The sequence below is a fragment of the Bufo bufo genome, chromosome 3 (assembly GCF_905171765.1).
Source record: "Bufo bufo chromosome 3, aBufBuf1.1, whole genome shotgun sequence".
NCBI lineage: Eukaryota > Metazoa > Chordata > Amphibia > Anura > Bufonidae > Bufo > Bufo bufo.
Genome location: NC_053391.1, coordinates 697037770 through 697062085, shown reverse-complemented (window position 1 = coordinate 697062085; position 24316 = coordinate 697037770).

Below are 24316 nucleotides of genomic sequence, written 5' to 3'. Positions count from 1 at the left end.
GTGGTACTCTTTATTTGATGCTATTTCTAATATGCGCAGCTAATGTACAGACGCCGATCACCCAGGGCTTAATGCCAGACAGGTGATATCAATCGGAAAGATATAATTTCATCTATTTTATTTTATTTTATTTTGTTTTATTGAGCAACGACGTAGGAACCAATCGCCGCAGGATACCCAAAATAGGCCCATATCAGAACTAAGGTTCAATACCATGTCAGGTAAGGTATTGAACCTTAGTTCTGATATGGGCCTATTTTGGGTATCCTGCGGCGATTGGTTCCTACGTCGTTGCTCAATAAAACAAAATAAAATAAAATAAAATAGATGAAATTATATCTTTCCGATTGATATCACCTGTCTGGCATTAAGCCCTGGGTGATCGGCGTCTGTACATTAGCTGCGCATATTAGAAATAGCATCAAATAAAGAGTACCACACGGGACAATAGATTATCTGTGTAGGACCTGTGGTTTCCATGACAGCAATTAGACGCTAAGGCGCGTCACTAGTCAGATGACCAACAGGAACGTCATTGATCACATGACCGGTCTGTCGACCATGTGATGTATGTGAATCCCGTCTGGATACTCGCGCAGCCGCAGTTGTATGCGGAAGACGCCGAACACCATGGACACGCTAAAGATTAGGAGCCTCCGTATCAACACCTGGTATGCCTTATATTACTAGACACTGTGGATGTTAATTTATGTTGTATTATGTATATTGGATTATATGATTGTTTATACCTGAGAGGGGGCGGGTTTGTTGTTTGGAACACACCCACTGAGTAATTGATACCCTTATAAAATGTAGTGTGGGTCACTTGTAAACTTTTATGTAGCTTGATAAAGACTATTGTCGAAACGTTGCTGCTGTACTTTTGGTGGAATAAAGAACACTGACTAAGGAAGCTTTTGGAGTGCCGTGACTATCTTCACCCCATATAGAATCCATGATCACCCCCCTGTAAGGCTCCTTTCAGACATCAGTATGTGTTTTGCGGATCCGCTGATTCTCAAAACACATACAGACGTCTGAATGGAGCCTTACAGGGGGGTGATCACCCCATATAGACTCCCTGATCACCCCCCTGTCATTGATCACCCTCCTGTAAGGCTCCATTCAGACGTCAGTATGTGTTTTGCGGATCCGCAGACCCACGGATCCGCGGATCCGCAAAACACATACGGACGTCTGAATGGAGCCTTACAGGGGGGTGATCACCCCATATAGACTCCCTGATCACACCCCTGTAATTGATCACCCCCCTGTAAGGCTCCATTAAGATGTCCGTATGTGTTTTGCGGATCCGCAGATCCGCAAAACACGGACACCGCGGATCCGCAAAACAAGGACACCGGCAATGTGCTTTCCGCATTTTGTGGATCCGCACACTGCCAGAACTATATAGAAAATGCCTTGCAAAAACACCATAAAATCGCTGCGGCGCTATAAAAAGATCACTTTTAAAGGGACATGGTGAGTTCATAGAAGATTTTTTTTTTTTTTGTCACAAGTTAGCGGAAATTAATTTTTATTTTTTTGTTTTTTTTGTTTTTTCTTACAAAGTCTCATATTTCACTAACTTGTGACAAAACATAAAATCTCACATGAACTCACCATACCCCTCACGGAATCCAAATGCGTAAAATTTTTTAGACATTTATATTCCAGACTTCTTCTCACGCTTTAGGGCCCCTAAAATGCCAGGGCAGTATAAATACCCCACAAGTGACCCCATTTCGGAAAAAAGACACCCCAAGGTATTCGCTGATGGGCATATTGAGTCCATGAAAGATTGAACTTTTTGTCACAAGTTAGCAGAAAGGGAGACTTTGTGAGAAAAAACAAAAAAAAATCAATTTCCGCTAAATTGTGCCCAAAAAAAAAAAACTTCTATGAACTCACCATGCCCCTTACGGAATACCTTGGGGTGTCTTCTTTCCAAAATGGGGTCACATGTGGGGTATTTATACTGCACTGGCATTTTAGGGGCCCCAAAGCGTGAGAAGAAGTCTGGGATCCAAATGTCTAAAAATGCCCTCCTAAAAGGAATTTGGGCCCCTTTGAGCATCTAGGCTGCAAAAAAGTGTCACACATGTGGTATCGCCGTACTCAGGAGAAGTAGGGCAATGCGTTTTGGGGTGTCTTTTTACATATACCCATGCTGGGTGAGAGAAATATCTCTCTAAAATGACAACTTTGTATAAAGAAATGGGAAAAGTTGACTGTTACAGAGACATTTCTCTCACCCAGCATGGGTATATGTAAAAAGACACCCCAAAACACATTGCCCTATTTCTTCTGAGTACGGCGATACCACATGTGTGACACTTTTTTGCAGCCTAGGTGGGCAAAGGGGCCCAAATTCTAAAGAGCACCTTTAGGATTTCACGGACATTTTTTACACATTTGAATTTCAAACTACTTCTCACGCATTAGGGCCCCTAAAATGCCAGGGCAGTATGAATACCCCACAAGTGACCCCATTTTGGAAAGAAGACACCCCAAGGTATTTTGTGATGGGCATAGTGAGTTCATGGAAGTTTTTATTTTTTGTCACAAGTTAGTGGAATATGAGAAGGGGTATATGTAAAAAGACACCCCAAAACACATTGCCCAACTTCTCCTGAGTACGGCGATACCACATGTGTGACACTTTTTTGCAGCCTAGGTGGGCAAAGGGGCCCACATTCCAAAGAGCACCTTTAGGAATATGAGACTTTGTAAGAAAAAAAATAAAAAATCATAATTTTCCACTAACTTGTGACAAAAAATAAAAAGTTCTATGAACTCACTATGCCCATCAGCAAATACCTGAGGGTGTCTACTTTCCGAAATGGGGTCATTTGTGGGGTGTTTCTACTGTCTGGGCATTGTGGAACCTCAGGAAACATGACAGGTGCTCAGAAAGTCAGAGCTGCTTCAAAATGCGGAAATTCAAATTTTTGTACCATAGTTTGTAAACGCTATTACTTTCACCCAAACCAATAAATATACACTTATTGCATTTTTTATTAATCAAAGACATGTAGAACAATAAATTTTGAGAAAAATTTATATAGAAATGTAGTTAAAAAATAATAATAATTACAACTGAAAGTGAAAAATGTCTTTTTTTTGCAAAAAAATTGGTAAATTTCGATTAATAACAAAAAAAGTTAAAATGTCAGCAGCAATAAAATACCACCAAATGAAAGCTTTATTAGTGAGTAGAAAAGGAGGTAAAATTCATTTGGGTGGTAAGTTGCATGACCGAGCAATAAACCGTTAAAGTAGTGTAGGTCAGAATTGTAAAAAGTGGTCTGGTCATTAAGGGTGTTTAAGCTAGGGGAGCTGAGGTGGTTAACCCTCCATATTTTGACTTTAGCCTGGCTTCTGATTAACCTCTTGTTTGCTGATTGAATTCATCTGGTTCCCTAGCAGTGAAAACCATCTTTCTTTGCAGTGGGCTCTGGTGAACACCAAGGCGTAGCCTTAGATTTTGTTGATTCTGGTTCCAGAAACTGATCTCAGGTGGGTAACAAGATCATGCTGATAGAGAAGGTGACAATCATGAGATCTGGATTATATATATGGATTGAGAGTCCTGGTAACTCTGCATATGGTGCTGTCTCTGAACACATTACTGCAGACAGTCTCTGTACTTCTTTAAATTAGTAGTTTGGCACACCAGACTCCCTTCTCGGCAGCGATGGCAATTTGTGCCACACACTTCACTTGGCTCCTACATCGGCGCTACATTCATTGAGATTTATCAAAATGGTGTCACGGAAAACTGGCTTAGTTAGCCCTACCAACCAATCCGCTTCCACCTGTTATTTTCTAAAGGAGCTCTGAAAGATGGAATCTGATTGGTTGCAATGGGCGACTACACCAGTTTTCCTTTACACCAGTTTTGATCAATCTCCCGCATTGACTCATATGTCTCCAAATACCTCTGGTGTGAGGCCGGCTGATGTCCACAGCACTGCTCTAAGGTGGAGTTTTCACAGGCACAGCTGGAGGACGAGGCTGACTCTCGTTATGACAGACATGCTGTCAATATTGGTGGCACGTATATCCAGGGGCGGACTGGGAATTTAAAGTGGCCATGGACAAAAACCCATATTGTAGGTGAATCCAAATTGACAGAAGCAGGACAACACAAGTAGGCAGGGACAGTAAGACAACAGTGCAACAGAAAATTCTGTCCCAGCACAATCAAATACCACAGTGTAGCCCAATATAGTGCCCCAGAAGATGTGGTGGCAATCATGAGCTGTCAGTGATCATCCTGCTCTTCCTCCAGTTGTCTATAATATGGAGCAGGGGGCTTAGGAGGTGAGATGTGGGCCGCAACAACAAGCCAGCCCTGCCCTCAGAATGCTGCCTGGGCTGCTGCTTTGCCCCTCATTAGTCTGATCCTCGAGTAGCAATGAAAAGAAGGGGAAAAAAACAAGTCACTTTGGAAATAGTTGGCCTGCAGCCTGAGATGTCTGTATCCCTGCACCATTTCTACACTGTCTCATGTAGAGGTATGGAGCCTATAAAGGTGAACAACTTGGTAAGGACCCATAGGCCCGCATGCTCCCCCACAGAATTCCACACCATCCCTGATCTAAAGACAGCCATACAGTTCAGGGGAGCACTGCGGCCGCCAGCCAGGTACCAAAGTACCCGATGTTCCCAGCGTTAATTACGGTTGAAAGAACCAGATCATTTTGTACCCGGCCAGCAGCAGTGAGGAGAGCTTGGGTGGCCCCCCGTGGCAGCAGTCCACCAGGAAATTTCCCTGCAGGGTCTATGGCCAGTCCGCTCCTGTGTGTAGCGTGATGCGGCAAAATGTTTCTAATGCAAAGTCCTGTCCATTACTCCACCTAATGTCTATCTTTACATCCCATAGTGCCCACACACAGGAGAATGTGTAGTGTACGGGGACTGTAATACCCGTCACTACCAAAGTGTCACTTGGTGTGCTGTCGTCCCTCCTAATTATGGGGAAGTTGTTATATGTCAGTTTTATAAAATGTCATGTAATGTATGTATTTTTCTGTTACTGAAACTTGCATGTACAGGCCTGCAGGGGTGTCATTCCAGCTTCTAGTCGCTAGAGGGAGCTAGAGAGCCCTAGTTTATATAAGGCCAGTCAGGGAAGTGCAAGGGAGACGGAGTCTAGTGTCTGTAATCTACAGTTGGAGATTAGACAATGTCTGAGACAAGTCCAGGCCTGAAGCCTGCCGTTCAGGAGAAGATTCCCTCCTGAATTCCCATATGCAGAAACAGGAATATGTTAGCTCAAGAGCCTGAGGAAGTTTCCAGCAGCTGAGAGAGACAGAGGCAAAGATCAGGAAAGCCAGAGGTACTCAGAAAGACAGAGGAGGTACTTATTAAAGCCATAGCCAAGGATATAAAGCCAGAATTAGGTTAATGGGCCTTGGTGAAGAATTGCTGTATTCCAGGATCAGACAGAATTAGAGTGCAAGCTCCTGTGCTGCAAGTCCTGTGTTCAACACTCTGTAATTACCCTGCTTTAACTGAATTGCCTGCATCGACCGAATTGCAAAATCGACTGTATGCTAAGGAACTGCATTTCCATTATTGTCTCTGCTCGAAAAACTACTAAAGTTGGAGTTCTGTTTTAAAGCTACGTTTCCTCAATTTATTCCTGCATCCGCAAACGGCGTGCCACCGTTTACTTGGCACTGGCGTCACAAACTATCTTTACCTATACCTGCCCTTGCAGAGAGTCAGCTGTACCAGGTTAGTGTCTATTGCACTACATCACCCAGAAACACCTACTACACACAACTTGAGTACGCTGCACCTCTCTTTTGGCGTTCACGAACAGGATACGCACGCTTTCTAGTGCAAGAAGCGTGAACTTTGTGCCTTATACAGTTGCCCTGTGACCAAAGTGACAATTTGCCTGTTTATTGCAAGTGGACTTTGTGGACTGAAAATCATACCCAAAGTGTACCAAAAAACTCTAAAAAGCGCTGTGCAGTGTTGAGCTACACATAGGAAGAAAACCGCCGCATTAGAATGTGGTTTTGTGGACTTTTTACAATCCTGCTTGCTGTCAGTGAATAGACAGCGTTTGTACCTAAAGATGGCCGCTGAGCTTGCTGAATTTACTGCTGCGTCACCTTCATCCCGAAAAGGCGGGAAAAATTGGCGCCTTTCTGAGGAAAAAGCGGGAAGAAGGTCAAGGGCAGGCGCCACGGCTTATCTGGACATTTGCATGTCTGCCAGCATGGACACCGCCTTCCATATACTGGAATACCTGGGGGGCGGCTCCCCAATGCAATGGGAGGAGCTGGCTACTCTGATTGACGCGACCCTATCGCTCTCCTCAGAAGGATCGAGCATGTTGGATTGTGAGCAGAGTGTTGCTGCAGCGTCCGCACCTGAAATTGAAAAGATGACTGACATCGGTGTAGAGCTAGAGGAGGCTCCACCGGCCTACGCTCCGGGACCGGAGCAACCCGCCTGCCGCCCAAGGGAGAAAGAACCCGAGTCCTACTATGGCTCGTGGAGGGACTTTTTCCAGCCATCTTTCAAATGGTCCTCCCTGATGGCGGAGATCCGAGAGGCCGCTATAAAGCGGAATACAAAGACTAAAATCGTCTATGAGGAACTAACCAAGACCATACATGAGAAACATACGCACACCCAACCCCGCCTGGAAAGGAGAAAGGGAGTGGTGCTTTCATTTGACAAATCCCGTGGCTACGGGTTTATTCAGGACTATCTAACTGGCAGAGACCTCTATGTTAATCGAAGGTCTGTCAAAAGAGACTACCTCCCTTCGTACCAACACAGCCTCCGCGAGGGAGAGGAAGTGGAGTACACCCCGGCCGAGAGCCTACGAGGCCCTTATGCGACTGCTGTGACCCGTCCCAAGCGTGCATCTGAGGACTGGGAGGCAGAAGAAGGAGAAGACTACTCTGGCTGCGAGCGGGAACCGGAACGCTCTCCAGAGCCGGCCCATCACGCCTTTCAGGAGCGGAGCTCCTTCATTGGGCCAAACGTCTTCTGGCAGCCAACCGTGTTGGAAAAATGGGTGAGCCCCTACCCTTCCCCCGAGCTGCCTCGTCGGGAGAAGACAATATCGGAGCTGGAGCAGTTAAAAGGACTTAGTGCTACCTTTCAGAACATCCGGATGGGACGGAGACCAGTCGCATCGCCAGAACCTGCAGAGGCCGAGTCCGCGTCATCGGTGACTGTACCTGCGCCGGCGGCGCCAGCAGAGGACAGCGACTCCGACACAGAGAGCATCGGTGAGCAGATCGTCCGGCTGGAGGAGAAGTTGCGGGAGTTGCGCAGGACATACACCGCCAGGATCCAGACGCCGCCGAGGAAGGATGAGGTAAGGGTGCCTGTCACCACCCGTAAACCGCCTTCTGTTGCCACCGCTCCGTCAGTGCCCCAGACCGGACCCGCGATTGCCGTAAACTGCTGCACCCAGAGCACCGGACCGCTTGCTGCGGCGGTGCCAAGCACGTCACACCCTGCAGTGATCATGCCAGGGCCGGCACGGTCCATCAGAGGGTTCACCCCTAGGCCTATGGGGCCAATACCTATTAGGGGCCCCTTTACTCTACAGCTGCCCCCTGACACTGTTATGTGGGCCCATCCTCCTGTAGAGGACTACTACAGACGGTACTTGCCAGCGGAGCCAAGTGATTACAATATTTCACTGTGAATCAGCCTGCTAGGCCTTTGATTGATTTCATCAGAAGTGATGTTCACCCTTTCGGGACAGGGGTCCTATGTTTCCTGGTCCTTTGTTGCAGCTGCCAGTTTGTCCACGGCTCAGTGGTAGGTGTTGACCACTGAAATTACAAAGTCAGCAAGGCCAGGCTTGTTTCCAGGACCTCCTGCCTGCTTTTGCTACCCACGCCAAGTTGTGCCTGTTCCTTTGTTGCACCTTTTACCCTTCACCCCCTTTTCAGGTTGATCAGGGGTATTACAGCACTTGTCTTTGCTGTCCTTTTATTGTGCAACTTCATACTAAGGAACCGTGCCCGGAGACAGACTCAAAAGTACCTGAGCCTCTGAGATTCTTATTCTTTTAAAAGTATTGTGCCCAGAGATGGACTCCACCGCATGAGAGCCTCTGTGATTTAATAAGAAATAACCTGGGTACGGACTCATGTTTGTTATTTGAGCCTCCAAGAACTTTTATACCGTTTTCTACTGTTTTATCATGGACTTATTCATTGTCATGGACTATCCTGGTTCTAATGTTACGCTGAGCCAGGTCAGCGCCCCCGTTCCATTCATTATCCTGAGAGAAGAGAACGACGCCCCTTGTCACTACCCTTCACTTTTGCCAATTGGACCTGATATGAATGTAAATGCAGATGAATTACATGTATGTATGCCTGCATGTCTCTATTTTCTATTTCAGGTAGAGATTCCAGTTGGGAGACCCATGATGGAGTACGAGGTCGTACTCAGCTTAAAGCAGTGGGGTATGTAGTGTACGGGAACTGTAATACCCGTCACTACAAAAGTGTCACTTGGTGTGCTGTCGTCCCTCCTAATTATGGGGAAGTTGTTATATGTCAGTTTTATAAAATGTCATGTAATGTATGTATTTTTCTGTTACTGAAACTTGCATGTACAGGCCTGCTAGGGGTGTCATTCCAGCTTCTAGTCGCTAGAGGGAGCTAGGGAGCCCTAGTTTATATAAGGCCAGTCAGGGAAGTGCAAGGGAGACGGAGTCTAGTGTCTGTAATCTACAGTTGGAGATTAGACAATGTCTGAGACAAGTCCAGGCCTGAAGCCTGCTGTCCAGGAGAAGATTCCCTCCTGAATTCCCATATGCAGAAACAGGAATATGTTAGCTCAAGAGCCTGAGGAAGTTTCCAGAAGCTGAGAGAGACAGAGGCAAAGATCAGGAAAGCCAGAGGTACTCAGAAAGACAGAGGAGGTACTTATTAAAGCTATAGCCAAGGATATAAAGCCAGAACTAGGTTATTGGGCCTTGGTGAAGAATTGCTGTATTCCAGGATCAGACAGAATTAGAGTGCAAGCTCCTGTGCTGCAAGTCCTGTGTTCAACACTCTGTAATTACCCTGCTATAACTGAATTGCCTGCATCGACCGAATTGCAAAATCGACTGTATGCCAAGGAACTGCATTTCCATTATTGTCTCTGCTTGCAAAACTACTAAAGTTGGAGTTCTGTTTTAAAGCTACGTTTCCTCAATTTATTCCTGCATCCGCAAACGGCGTGCCACCGTTTACTTGGCACTGGCGTCACAAACTATCTTTACCTATACCTGCCCTTGCAGAGAGTCAGCTGTACCAGGTTAGTGTCTATTGCACTACATCACCCAGAAACACCTACTACACACAACTTGAGTACGCTGCAAATGTCTTAGCGTGCCATACGGTAGAATGCCCCTTCGTGCCCACACACAGTAAAATGCCCCTTAGTGCCCCCAGACATAATAATGGCTTAGTGGCTCCACAAAATAAAATGGCCCCTTAACCCCCTCAGCCCCTAGCTTAAACCCCCTTAACCGCCTCACGTCCGCCCATAGGATATAAACGTCCTATGGGTGGACGTCTATTTCTGACAGCACGTTTTAAAACGTCCTGTCAGAAATAGCAGCTGCACGCTAATCGTGCAGCTGCTGATCGGGTTGCCCGCTGTCAGTGACAGCAGGGCAACCCTAAGACAAGGCAGGGACAGTGCCCAGGTGTCCCTGCCTTCACGATCGCTGCAGACACAGCGCTCACCGAGCGCTGTGTCTGCAGAGAAGGAAGCGCTGTGCGCTTCCTGTTCCGGCCCGGCGGTCATGTGACCGCCGAGACCGGAGAGTGCAGGGGCTGTGTGAGGTCTCTCAGAGACCTCGATCAGCCCTGCTGTGAGGCTGTACAGCGCAGGATTGCTGCTGTACAGCCTCTATAGGGGTGCATTTGTCCTGTAACTGGGGCTACTATCTCAGCCCCAGTTACAGGAGAAATCAACTGTGAAAAAAAAAAGAAAAAGTGAAGCAAATGTCCCCCAGAGGTCTTGTATGACCTTATGGGGGACGAAAAGTGTAAAAAAAAATAAAAAAAATAAAGGGTTGAAAAAATAAAATAAAATAAAGTTTCACATGTAAAAAAAAAAAAAGTTCCCAAGTTAGGAATAAAAAAAAAAAAATTAAAATAGAAAAAATAAAGTAAAATAGACATATTTAGTATTGCCGCGTCCGTAAAAACCAGCTCTATAAAAATATCACATGACCTAACCCCTCGGGTGAACACCGTAAAAAAAAAAAAAAAAAACGGTGTCAAAACAAGCAATTTTTGTCACCTTGCATCACAAAAGGTGCAACACCAAGTGATCAAAAACGCGTATGTCCCACAAAATGGTACCAATAAAACCGTCACCTCATCCCGCAAAAAATGAGCGCCTACATAAGAAAATCTCTCAAAAAATAAAAAAACTATAGCTCTTAGAACATGGAGACACTAAAACATAATTTTTTTGGTTTCAAAAATGCTATTATTGTGTTAAAGTGAAACAAACATGGACACATTAAAACATAATTTTTTGGTTTCAAAAATGCTATTATTGTGTAAAACTTTAATAAATGAGAAAAAGTATACATATTAGGTATCGCCACGTCCGTAACAATCTGCTCTATAAAAATGTCACTTGACTGAACCCCTAAGGTGAACGCTGTAAAAATAAATAAATAGAAACTGTGCTAAAACAACCAATTTTTTGGTCACCTTGCCCCATAAAGTGTTATATTGAATGATCAAAAAATCATATGTACCCAAAAATAGTACTAATAAAACTGGCACCTTATCCCCTAGTTTCCAAAATGGGGTCACTTCTTGGGAGTTTCTACTGTAAGGGTGCATCAGGGGGCTTCAAATGGGACATGGCATCTAAAAACCACGTGGAGTTCCTTTTCTTCTGCACCCTGCCGTGTGCCCATACAGCAGTTTACGACCACATGTGGGGTGTTTCTGTAAACCGCAGAATCTGGGTAATAAATATTGAGTTTTGTTTGGCTGTTAACCATCGATGTGTTAGAGAAAAAAATTGATTAAAATGGAAAATCTGCCAAAAAAGTGAAATTTAAAAATTTGATCTCCATTTTCCTTTAATTCTTGTGGAACGCCTAAAGGGTTAACAAAGTTTGTAAAATCGGTTTTGAATACCTTGAGGGGTGTAGTTTCTACAATGGGGTCATTTATGGGGGTATCCACTATGTAGGCCATGAAGGTCATGAAGTACAATGTGTCACGAGAAAACAATCTCTGAATGACTTGGATAAATAAAGGCGTTCCAAAGTTATTACCACATAAAGTGAGATATGTCCGTTTTGCAAAATTTGGCCTGGTCAGGAAGGGGGCAAAGGGCCCAGATGGGAAGTGGTTAATGACCAGACCACTTTTTACACTTCTGACCTACACTACTTTCACCGTTTATTGCTCGGTCATGCAACTTACCACCCAAATGAATTTTACCTCCTTTTCTTCTCACTAATAGAGCTTTCATTTGGTGGTATTTCATTGCTGCTGACATTTTTACTTTTTTTGTTATTAATCGAAATTTAACGATTTTTTTTGCAAAAAAATGACATTTTTCACTTTCAGTTGTAAAATTTTGCAAAAACAACGAGATCCATATATAAATTTTGCTCTAAATTTATTGTTCTACATGTCTTTGATAAAAAAAAAATGTTTGGGTAAAAAAAAAATGGTTTGGGTAAAAGTTATAGCGTTTACAAATTATGGTACAAAAATGTGAATTTCCGCTTTTTGAAGCAGCTCTGACTTTCTGAGCACCTGTCATGTTTCCTGAGGTTCTACAATGGCCAGACAGTACAAACACCCCACAAATGACCCCATTTCTGAAAGTAGACACCCTAAGGTATTCGCTGATGAGCATAGTGAGTTCATAGAACTTTTTATTTTTTGTCACAAGTTAGCGGAAAATGATGATTTTTTTTTTTTTCATACAAAGTCTCATATTCCACTAACTTGTGACAAAAAATAAAAACTTCCATGAACTCACTATGCCCATCAGCGAATACCTTGGGGTCTCTTCTTTCCAAAATGGGGTCACTTGTGGGGTAGTTATACTGCCCTGGCATTCTAGGGGCCAAAATGTGTGGTAAGGAGTTTGAAATCAAATTCTGTAAAAAATGACCAGTGAAATCCGAAAGGTGCTCTTTGGAATATGGGCCCCTTTGCCCACCTAGGCTGCAAAAAAGTGTCACACATCTGGTATCTCTGTATTCAGGAGAAGTTGGGGAATGTGTTTTGGGGTGTCTTTTTACATATACCCATGCTGGGTGAGATAAATATCTTGGTCAAATGCCAACTTTGTATAAAAAAATGGGAAAAGGGTTATTTTTGGCGCGCAGGCCGTTGGTTCGTTGAGCAGGGAGCTGGTGTGTATGACGTAATTCGTGGCGTCATTGGGGGGGACGTCCTATACTATCTGGCTGATGCTGAAGGTACGGTGGTCGCTCTTCTGTGTATATGTATTTGTATGTAGTGTGCCTGATTGCCGTTTTTGGGGGGGTCTTCGTGTCTTTTTTTCTTTTTTTCTCTCTAATATTGCTCTGTGAGTCTTATTGTTTGCTAGCCGCTCGTTTTTGTATATTGCAATGGTATGCCGCAGGTTTCGGTACCCTGATGTGATGGTTCTTATATGTTTTCCGCTGCTACCGGCACTGTAAAGTAAGAGGGATAGGTGCCTCGGTAGGGTTTCAGGTGCCTGTAAGTGTCATGCTTTGGTAGCACTTACGGTTTGCTCATTTTTATATTGCAATGGTATGCCGCAGATTTCGGTACCCTGATCTGATGGTTCTTGTATGTTTTCGGCTGTTACCGGCACTGTAAAGGAAGGGGGATAAGTGCTTTGGTAGGGTTCCAGGTGCCTGTAAGTGTCAGGCTTTGGTAGCACTTACGGTTTGCTGTGGTGACAGCATGAGAGAAGGGGAGAGTTCCGGTGGTGTTCCGTCTCGAATGGCTTTTCAAGGTGCTGCAGGGTGGCGGACTATGTTGGCGCTATGGTTTTTGGATTCATGTTGAGAGTGGACTGTGGTCTGCTGTTAAGTGTTCCCATGGATACGGGGATGTTTCGCTGGAAGGTTGCCAGAGGGAAGCGCCTTGTAGAGGGCCGCAATCTTGTGTATATGCGTGCGGCAGGGTCCCTGTATTTGGTCTCTAATGGTGGGAAGGTATGTCATTAGGAGTTGTTATCTGGCATTTCGATCATGTAGAACAAAAAGGAGTACGGTGATACCTCTTAGTTGGGGGTTGTATTGTATTTTTATTTTTATTGTATTTTCTTTTCTTTTCGGTATGGCTGTATATATATAGAGGCCCAGGTGTCTAGTACTGTCATGTGTAGTGAGATTGCTGTCGCTACAATTGTTATGTTTGTGTGTACTGTTTGTACATGGATTCTGTTTGTTTGTTAATATTTTCGTTTTCATTTTTGTAGAATGCGCTGTTTGATGGGATTCCAGGCTGGAGGCTGTCACACCGTCCGCAGGTAGTATCACTTTGTTTGTCATTTGTTATTTAGCGCAGAGTTTTGTAAAAGAAAAGAAAAAAGGGAAAGGGGGGGCCGGGGTGGTTTTTTTTGCAGAGGTGTTGTATTTTTGTTCATATGTTTCCATATGACACCATTTTCATCAAAATGTTTCTATATTTATTGATTGGAAACTGGGATGGATGTATTTTTTTGAGGGGTCGGATGGTGGACATGGAGATAGGCATCATGTATTTTTATTTTTATTATTATTTTGGATGATATTTTTCCTTTTTTGGGGGGGTGAGTTTGAGGGTGTCTGGTTATAGGATGGTTTCTGAAATTGCGTTGAGCCCATACGGTGCTAGGGTGTCTAGCTGGTATATCCAGTACACTTCTCTCCTTTGTAGAGTGTTGAATCTGTTAAAGGGATTTTCTGCTATGAAGTCGATTGGGGTGATGGTTAGGGGGTGTTTTTCTTTGTCGGGTGTTGATGCACAGTGTCTGGAAAGGCTATGTTTTAGGTATTGTCTGCGTATGTTATACCTGTGTTGGTTTACACGGTTATGTAGGGGCTGGGTTGCGCGTCCTACATACTGGAGGCCGCATTTACATTCAATCAGATATATCACGTAGCAGGTTTGACATGTCATGTGGTGTTTGATCATAAACGTGGATCCATTTTTGTTTGAGAAGAATTGTGTGCGGTTGTGGGTAATAACCTTACAGCATAGGCAGGTTTTTACTCCACATTTGAAACTGCCCTTCTGGTCTGGCCTATCACTATCCGTGGTTTTTTCATGTTGTCTTGGTTTGCTGGGGGCGAGCATGTTTTTCACTGTGGGAGCTCTTCTGTGGATGGCTCTTGGTTGTAATGACAGGTATTTTTTGAGATAGGGATCTTGTTGTAGAATATGCCAGTGTTTGGCTAGTATTGAACGTATAGTTTTATTGGATGTATTATACTGGGTAATTAGGCTTAAGTGCATCTCCGATTTTTGTTCATTTTTAGTGCTTTTCTCTAAACATGTTTTTTGCGTTATTTGTGCGGTAAGCGCTTCTTGTATACAGTGCATTTATACCAAATATACAGCCACACACACGAGGCGCGGCCTCCTCTCTCTTTCTTCTCTCCTTTTCTATACATTTTGGAAAGAAGACACCCCAAGGTATTCAATGAGGGGCATGGCGAGTTCATATAAAAAAAAATTTTTGGCACAAGTTAGCGGAAATTGATTTTTTGGATTTTGTTCTCACAAAGTCTCCCTTTCCGCTAACTTGGGACAAAAATTTCAATCTTTCATGGACTCAATATTCCCCTCAGCGAATACCTTGGGGTGTCTTCTTTCCAAAATGGTGTTATTTGTGGGGTGTTTGTACTGCCCTGGCATTTGAGGGTCTCCGCAATCATTACATGTATGCCCAGCATTAGGAGTTTCTGCTATTCTCCTTATATTGAGCATACAGGTAATGAGATTTTTTTTTTCCGTTCAGCCTCTGGGCTGAAAGAAAAAAATGAACGGCACAGATTTCTTCATTCGCATCGATCAATGTGGATGAAAAAATCTCTGCCAAAAAAAGAAAAAGGAGGGGAAAGGCGTCTGCCAGGACATAGGAGCTCCGCCCAACATCCATACCCACTTAGTCCGTATGCCCTGGCAAACCAGATTTCTCCATTCACATCAATCGATGTGGATGAATAAATCATTGCCGGGATTTTTTTTTTTATATATACAAAGTGTTTGCCAAAGTATATGAACACCGCCACCTCCTCAGCTCATATGCCTCGGCAAACGTATCTTTTACTGCAGAGGAGAAATCTCGTCTTGCAGCGCCGCATACACCGACTTGCGTGTAATCTGACAGCAGCGCAATGCTTCTGTCCGAATGCACATCAGTGCTGCAGCTAGTCGATCGGTTGGTCCACCTGAAAGGTAAAAAAAACAAAACAAAAAAGAAAAAACCAGGCCGCAACGCAATAACTTTATTAACTTTAGAACAGAACATATTAACTTTTTTTTAACTTTTTTAACTTTTTTACTTACCGGTAATTTTTTTTTTGTTTCGTTTTTTTTACCTTTATAGAACAAACCTCTCCTTCCCCATGGGACAATGTGCAAAGCGCAAATCGCCCAAAGATGTGGCAAAGTACGTTATGCACTTTATCCCAGGTGAAAGGAGAGGTTTGCAGCAGCTGTGAGTAAAAGGGCCCTAATAGCCCTGTGTGCCTGTCCTGTGAGATGCAATCCCTATGCTAGGTGTACCTGTGTGTGGTACTTCCGGAAACACTCTCCTAAGCATAGGGCAGGGTGGTCAGGGCAGTCAGGACAGAAATAGCGGGTGTCACGCCTTATTCCACTCCTGCTACAGACACGACATTTTTTTCGGGGTGGCGGTTGGGTTGAGGTACCAGCAACGACATTGGGGAAATGTCGCTCGTGTAGACGGCTAACTACACTGGTGGATGGGGCCACGGAATCTCCTGGATACAGGAGGTTCTCGATGATCTCTTCCTGGAATTTGAGGAAGGATCGTGTTCCCCCAGCCTTACTGTAGAGAACAAAACTATTATACAGCGCCAATTGAATTAAATATACAGACACCTTCTTATACCAGCGTCTGGTTCTGCGGGAAACTAAATAGGGAGCCAACATCTGGTCATTGAAGTCCACCCCTCCCATGAGCGCATTATAGTCGTGGACTGAGAGGGGCTTTTCAATGACACGGGTTGCCCTTTCAATTTGGATTGTCGTGTCTGCGTGAATGGAGGAGAGCATGTAAACGTTACGCTTGTCTCTCCATTTCACCGCGAGCAGTTCTTCGTTACACAAGGCAGCCCTCTCCCCCCTTGCAAGACAGGTGGTTACAAGCCGTTGGGGGAAGCCCACGCGACTAGTTCGCGCGGTGCCACAGGCGCAAATCCGTTCTAGAAACAAATGCCTAAAGAGGGCCACACTTGTGTAAAAATTGTCCACATAAAGATGGTATCCCTTGCCGAATAAGGGTGACACCAAGTCCCAGACTGTCTTCCCACTGCTCCCCAGGTAGTCAGGGCAACCGACCGGCTCCAGGGTCTGATCTTTTCCCTCATAGATCCGAAATTTGTGGGTATAGCCTGTGGCCCTTTCACAGAGCTTATACAATTTGACCCCATACCGGGCACGCTTGCTTGGGATGTATTGTTTGAAGCCAAGGCGCCCGGTAAAATGTATTAGGGACTCGTCTACGCAGATGTTTTGCTCAGGGGTATACAAATCTGCAAATTTCTGGTTGAAATGGTCTATGAGGGGCCGAATTTTGTGGAGCCGGTCAAAAGCTGGGTGGCCTCTGGGACGGGAGGTGGTGTTGTCGCTAAAATGCAGAAAACGCAGGATGGCCTCAAATCGTGTCCTGGACATAGCAGCAGAGAACATGGGCATGTGATGAATCGGGTTCGTGGACCAATATGACCGCAATTCATGCTTTTTTGTCAGGCCCATGTTGAGGAGAAGGCCCAGAAAAATTTTAAGTTCGGAAACTTGGACTGGTTTCCACCGGAAAGGCTGGGCATAATAGCTTCCCGGGTTTGCGGTTATAAATTGTGTGGCATACCGGTTTGTCTCTGCCACGACTAAGTCCAAGAGCTCCGCAGTCAAGAACAGCTCAAAAAATCCCAGGGCCGAACCGATTTGAGCCGTCTCAACCCGAACTCCAGACTGGGCGGTGAAAGGGGGAACTACAGGTGCGGCTGAAGTTGGTGACTGCCAATCAGGGTTTGCCAGCACCTCAGGGATTCTAGGGGCTCTACGGGCCTGTCTGCGCGGTGGCTGCGACGGGGTAACTACTGCACGTGCCACCGTACCAGCTTCAACTGCCCTTCTGGTGCTCGCTACTTCCCCAGGTTGTACGGCAGTGCTGGTACTAGGTCCAGGAAGGGCTGCGCTGCTGGTGTATGCCTCACCACGTGATCCGGCAGCGACAGCCCCACTCTGCTGCTCTTGAAGCGGATCCTGCGTAACCTGTGGTCTAGCGACACGGGGCCGGGTACGCCTGGTGCTGCCAGGGACCTCAACCTCCTCGTCCGAACTTTGGGTCAGAAAGCCACTGCTTTCTACAGGTTCATATTCTGACCCGCTAGATTCGTCAGATGAGGGTTCCCATTCCTCATCCGACTGGGTCAGAATCCTGTAGGCCTCTTCAGAAGAATACCCCCTGTTTGACATTTTGGACTACTAAATTTAGGGGTATTCCCTGAGACTACCCAAGAAAAAAAGCAAACCTGTCTTACAAAGGGGAGGCTAGCGAAGTACCGGAGGCCGCTGCGGTTGATAAAAAATATCAAAACTGATTTTTTTATCGCCGCAGCGCGTGTAAAGTGAATGTGCAGTGATCAAAAAATAATAATTTTTTGTCACTGCGGTGGGGCGGGCGTGGGTGAACGCACGTGTGGGCGACCGATCAGGCCTGATCGGGCAAACACTGCGTTTTGGGTGGAGGGCGAGCTAAGGTGACACTAATACTATTATAGATCTGACTGTGATCAGTTTTGATCACTTACAGATACTATAAAAGTACAAATGCTGATTAGCGATACGCTAATCAGCGAATAAAAGTGACTGCGGTGCGGTGGGCTGGGCGCTAACTGACGCTAACTACCTAACCAAGGGGCCTAAACTATCCCTAAAACCTAACAGCCAATACTAGTGAAAAAAAAAAGTGACAGTTTACACTGATCACTTTTTGTCTTTCACTAGTGATTGACAGGGGCGATCAAAGGGGTGATCAAAGGGTTAATTGGGGTGCAGGGGGGTGATCTGGGGCTAAGGTGTAGTGTTGGTGCTACTCACAGTTCAGTCTGCTCCTGTGCTGGATCCAACCGACGAAAAGGACCAGCAGAGGAGCAGACAAGCCATATAACAGATCATATTTACTAATATGATCTGTTATATGGCTTGTGATTCGATTTTTTAAAAATCAGCAACCTGCCAGCGACGATCATTGGCTGGCAGGTTGCTGATGCAATTCTCCTCGAACTTTTGCCGGCCCGCGATGCGCATGCGCGGGCCGGCTGTGACCGAAATCTCGCGTCTCGCGAGAGGACGCGCCGGCGCGTCCACTCGGAATGAAACAACCACCTCCAGGACGCGTCTGTGCGTACAGCGGTCCGGAGGTGGTTAAAGTACAATGCCCTTTTTAGTGTCCCCACACATAGTTATGCCCCCTTAGTGCCCCAACACAGAAGAATTCTCCTTAGTGCTCCAAACAATAATTGGCTCCTTAGTGCCTCCTTACAGTAGTTATGCCCCCTTAGTGCCCCTGCACAATAGTTATGCCCATTAGTGCCCACGCACAGTAGTTATGCCCCCTTAGGATCTAATATATATGTAATTCTAGATCCCCCTCTAGATCAGACTCTAAATCTCGATGTCCCGACAGAATGAGTATGATCATACACACTGGCTTCAGTTACATGGCTCCTGCGGCTTCAATGAGCATCTCCACCTAATGCTCCCCCTCAGTGCCCCCCCCCTGTCCTACCCAGTGCCCCCCCTCTTCCCCAGTGCTTGGAGAATAACTTGTAACACCCCAGAATGGTGTTACCACACCTGCACTTTTCTAATATCTTTAATGGGATAACACAGTGTCATCTTAGGTATTTTTGTCCAGGTCCTCCACAATGCGCATTGCTAATGATGTTGTTATGTAACTGTTCATGTAATATACCTGGTTCACCAGCAGGTGGCAGCAAATATGGCAGAGCTATCTTAGATAGAATGGAACTTACCATTTCATTCTAACCCCCCTCTGTAGGGGAGTGGTCTAGTCCCGCTTCCTGCAAGAAGGGTGGGGACCAGTTAGTTCCAGTTTAGGTCTTCTCTAGACAGGGTAAGGGAGTGCATGGGCACGTCTCTGCTGGATGTGCCCACGCCAGCCAGAGCATCCTAAGCTCTGCTGGCCATAGAGGCCAAAGCTTAAAGCCTCAGGAGCCAGGAGGAAAGTTCCCTGGCCTAACCTAGAGTCAGACTACAGAGAAGAAGTGCAGCATCCAGAAGAAGATGAGTTATAAAGCCAGCCTGTTAGTACAGAGAGAGTCAGAGAGAAACAGAGACATAGCAGAGTTGAGCTTGCCTGCCAGTTTAATGCTATAGCCTGCTGAAACCAAGACAAAGCCTGAAACTGTTTGGAGAAAGGTTTATTCAAGTAAAGCTGCCGTTTTCTTCATCTCAAGGTCTGGGCTCAAGTTACTCTTTCAAATCCCTCAATTATTCCACCTATTTATTGCTTTGGAGTCAAAGGGGTCCAGCCATATCCAGGTAGGAGCTCCGTGACACACATAAAGAGACATTTTAAAGCGCAACATTCCACTCAGCATTTCCTACACCTGGGACGTGATATAGGAGGGCCCTGGGGAGAGGCGGCCCGTTGCACACTTACCTGGGATTGGATGCTTTTCTGATGTCACTAACAAGTGTCTGCTGAGACATCATCTGTGGTCTCTACCCATAACTGGATTGTGTAAAATTTCAGAAGGAGTCTACCAGGAGAGCCATGTATGATGAGGACCACAAGATCCCAGCCCACCTCCTTCTGCACATGTATCAGACCCTCTATCAGAGGTGTAACTAGAAGAGGCTGGGCTTTGATAAGGACTGGCCAGAATTGACCTTCTCCTCTGTCCAGCAGATGATGTTGCTGCATGGCGCCAGCTGGAGAGGGCATGGCTGGGAGTTGAGGCCCGGGGTGTAAAGGAGGACAGACACTGCCTGGGCACGCACAGTATTTATTACTATGTGTACTGTCAGAAGGGAAGCACCGTCATGACCCCAAAAAAGGATGACATCACGTCCCCAAAATGACATTACAGGAAGAGATATAAGAGAAGAAGAGTACAACTCCCAGCATGTCTGCAAAGTGCCACCCTGCAGGGCCATATCACGTCCCAGGTTTAGTGGAATGCCGAGTGGTGTGGTACGGCCTATATGTTTCACGGTGCTCCCACCTGGACACAGTGGGACCCCAGGCTTAGGCCCAGTAGCAAATAAAGAGGGATAGTTGAGTTAGGGGATGAAGAATAACTTGAGTCCAGACCTTGATAAACTTTAACATCAGCCTTACTTGGGTAAACTTGGATTTAAACAATATTCAGGCTTACTTTTGGTTCCAGCAGGCTTTGGCATAAACTGGCAGGCAAACTGGGTTACTCTGTGCTTATTCTCTTTCTCTCTCTGCTGGGCTGACAGGCTCACTTGATAACTCTGCTGTATTTCTCTCTGCTGCCAAACAACAAGCGTCATACTACTTGCCCCAAGAGGCCATCACAGCCATGCCTACTAATGGCATGGCTGTGATTGGCCAGAGCAGCATGTGACCCAGGCTCTATATAAGCTGGAGTCAAATAGCGCTGCCCGTCACTCTGCTGTTACTAGTGTAGAGAGAGGATGCTGCTGGACTTGTGATTTCAGGGAGAGAATAGGAGAGAATCTAACTCAGCGATCTACAGACAAATAGTTGTGTGGGTGCAGGGCACTATCGTTTTACCCTGCCCTAAGCCTATTGACCAAATATACTAACTTTTAGAATTCTGTTAGTTAGGTGGGTGGCGGCGGCGGACATTGTATGCATGCTCAGTGCACCAGCACTGCATCTGAGCTTTTGGGACATTGCAAATCACCATTTTTGGGGGGCCAATCTACAACATCTGTATTAGTCAGTGTGCAATTTAAGCTAGAAATACACCCATCATTTTCTGGGGTTTGAAAAACACACTTTTTTTTTCAAAAAACAGTATTTGCCAGATCTGCAAGTGTTAAATTCAAGTTAAATATATACAGCATTCATATTCTGCTAGCAAAAAAACACTTTTTTGGCAATCTACAACATCTGTATTAGTCAGTGTGCAATTTAAGCTAGAAATACACCCATCATTTTCTGGGGTTTGAAAAACACACTTATTTGACAAAAAACACTATTTTCAGGCCTTGCAGCATCAGCACGTGTGAAATTACAGGCTTATATACTGCTGTCAAATTCAGTTGTTAAACAGTTGTTAGTGCTCCAAAAATTTAGTTGGCAGCCTTTGATGCAGATGTCATTGTGAGATACACCCTTAATACATTTGGGTTAGATTCAGAGATTTTAAATACCGCCATTTGGTGCACCAATATTGAATTCAGGCCCACAGAGGTTCAGGCCCTCTGAGATACCACCTCTACATACAGGGGTTTGAATTAGGTATTTGAAATACAGCCATTTTGTGCAAATAAATCTTTAATTCAGGCCTACACTGATTCAGGGCGTGTGTGATCCCCCCTCTACATACAAGGGTTTTATTCAGCCATTTGAAACACAGCATTTTTGTGCAAAGATATATTTACTTCAGGCCTACAGAGGTTCAGGCTCTCTGAGATACTAACTCTACATACAGGGGTTTGTATTAGCCATTTGAAATACAGCCATTTTAAATAACGCCTTTTTGTGCAAAGATATATTTACTTCAGGCCTTCACTGATTCAGGGCATGTGTGATCCCCCCTCTACATACAGGTGCATATATAAAAGAAACCGCAGCACTCTCCAGTCTTGATCCTTTCAAAATTTATTCACCAACACTTTGCGACGTTTCGACCTGTGTGGTCTTTCTCAAGCAACTAACTAGGTTAGTTGCTTGAGAAAGACCATACAGGTCGAAACGTCGCAAAATGTTGGTGAATACATTTTGAACGGATCAAGACTGGAGAGTGCTGCGGTTTCTTTTATATATGCATCTGAAGTTGGGAAAGCTTGAGACTGGCTTCTGACACGGCGGGCACCACCACAGTAAGGAACGGTTTTTACCTCTATTTTTTCGTTGTGCTGCTACAAATTTTATTTTTTTCTACATACAGGGGTTTGATTCAGCCATTTGAAATACAGCCATTTTGTGCAAAGAAATCTTTAATTGAGGCCTAGTCTGGTTCAGGCCGTGTGAGATACACCCTTTACATACTGTAGTTCTTTTTTACTATTAATTAAACACCCATTTAGGGCAAGATCCTAAATTCAAAAAATATGAGGAGAGCGTCAAATAAGGGACGTGGCCCAGGTCGTGGTGCTGCTGATGGAGCTCCTGTTGCAGGGAGAGGACGTGGTCGATCTGTGCCAGCTACACACACAAGTGAAACCCTTTCCTCAGGTGCGAGTAGGCGACAAAACCTGCAGCGGTATTTGGTCGGGCCTAATGCTGCTTTACGAATGGTGAGGCCTAAACAAGTACAGGCGATAGTAAATTGGGTTGCTGACAGTGGATCCAGTTCCTTCACATTGTCCCCCACCCAGTCTCCTGCTGAAAGACCACAGTTGGCACCTGCAGCCGAGGACCATCAGTCTTTCACCTCACCCCCTTGCAAATCAGCCAAGCAGTCTGAACACCAAGTCATGCAGCAGTCTCTTCTGCTTTTTGATGACTCTGTTAGCAGGGTTTCCCAGGGCCATCCACCTAGCCCTGCCCCAGAAGTGGAAGAGATTGAGTGCACCGATGCCCAACCACTTATGTTTCAAGATGAGTACATGGGAGGACCATCGCAGCACGTCTCGGATGATGACAAAACACAGGTGCCAACTGTTGGGGCTTTCGAAAGTATGCAGACCGACAAGGAAGTCAGGGGTGAAGATTGGGTAGAAGATGATGTGGAGGACGATGAGGTCCTCGACCCTACATGGAATCAAGCCCATGCGAGTGACCTATGTAGTTCGGAGGAAGAGGAAGAGGCGGTGGTCGCACAGAGCCACCAGCACAGCCGAAGAGGGAGCAGGGTGCAAAAGCGGAGCGGCCGTCCTCTAGACAATACGCCTCCTACTACCCACCGCAGCAAGGGAAAGAGCACACAAAAGCCAGCTCCAAGGAGTTCCCTGGCGTGGCAGTTCTTCAGACAATGTGCTGATGACAAGACACGAGTGGTTTGCACGCTGTGCAATCAGAGCCTGAATCGAGGCATAAACGTTCTCAACCTAAGCACAACCTGCATGACCAGGTATTTAAGTGCAAAGCACAAGCTGCAGTGGAGTAGACACCTCAAAAACCAAGAAAGGTCTCTGGCTCCTCCTGCTTCCTCTTCTGCTGCAGTCACGGCCTCTTCATCCACCTCTGGAGTGACAGTGCCACCTGGCACCCTGCAAACAGAGGATCTGCCAGCAACACCAACACCTGGATCACCAAGCATCTCCACAATGTCACACGGAAGCGTTCAGCTCTCCATATCCCAAACGCTGGAGAGGAAGAGGAAGTACCCCCCTACCCACCCGCGATCCCTGGCCCTGAATGCCAGCATTTCTAAATTACTTGCCTTTGAAATGCTGTCATTCCATCTGGGGGAGACGGATAGTTTTAAAGGCCTTATGGCGGTGGCTTTCCCACAGTACGTCGTGCCCAGCCGCCACTACTTTTCCAGGCGAGCCATCCCTTCCCTTTACAACCAAGTAGGGGACAAAATCAGGTGTGCACTGCGCAACGCCATCTGTGGCAAGGTGCACCTGACTACGGATACGTGGACCAGTAAGCACGGTCAGGGCCATTATATCTCCCTAACAGCACACTGGATAAATGCAGTGTCGGCTGGGCCTGAGGCGGATAGCAGTTTGGCGCATGTCCTTCCACCACCGAGGATTGCAGGGCGCTTCAGTTTGCCTCCTGTTGCTTCCTCCTCCTACTCCGCTTCCTCATCCTCTACCAGCTCCTCATCCGGTCAGCGTAACACCTTCACCACCAACTTCAGCACAGCCAGGGGTAAACGACCGCAGGCAGTTTTAAAACGTATCTGTTTGGGGGACAAACCCCACACCGTGCAGGAGCTGTGGACGGGCCTTGAACAACA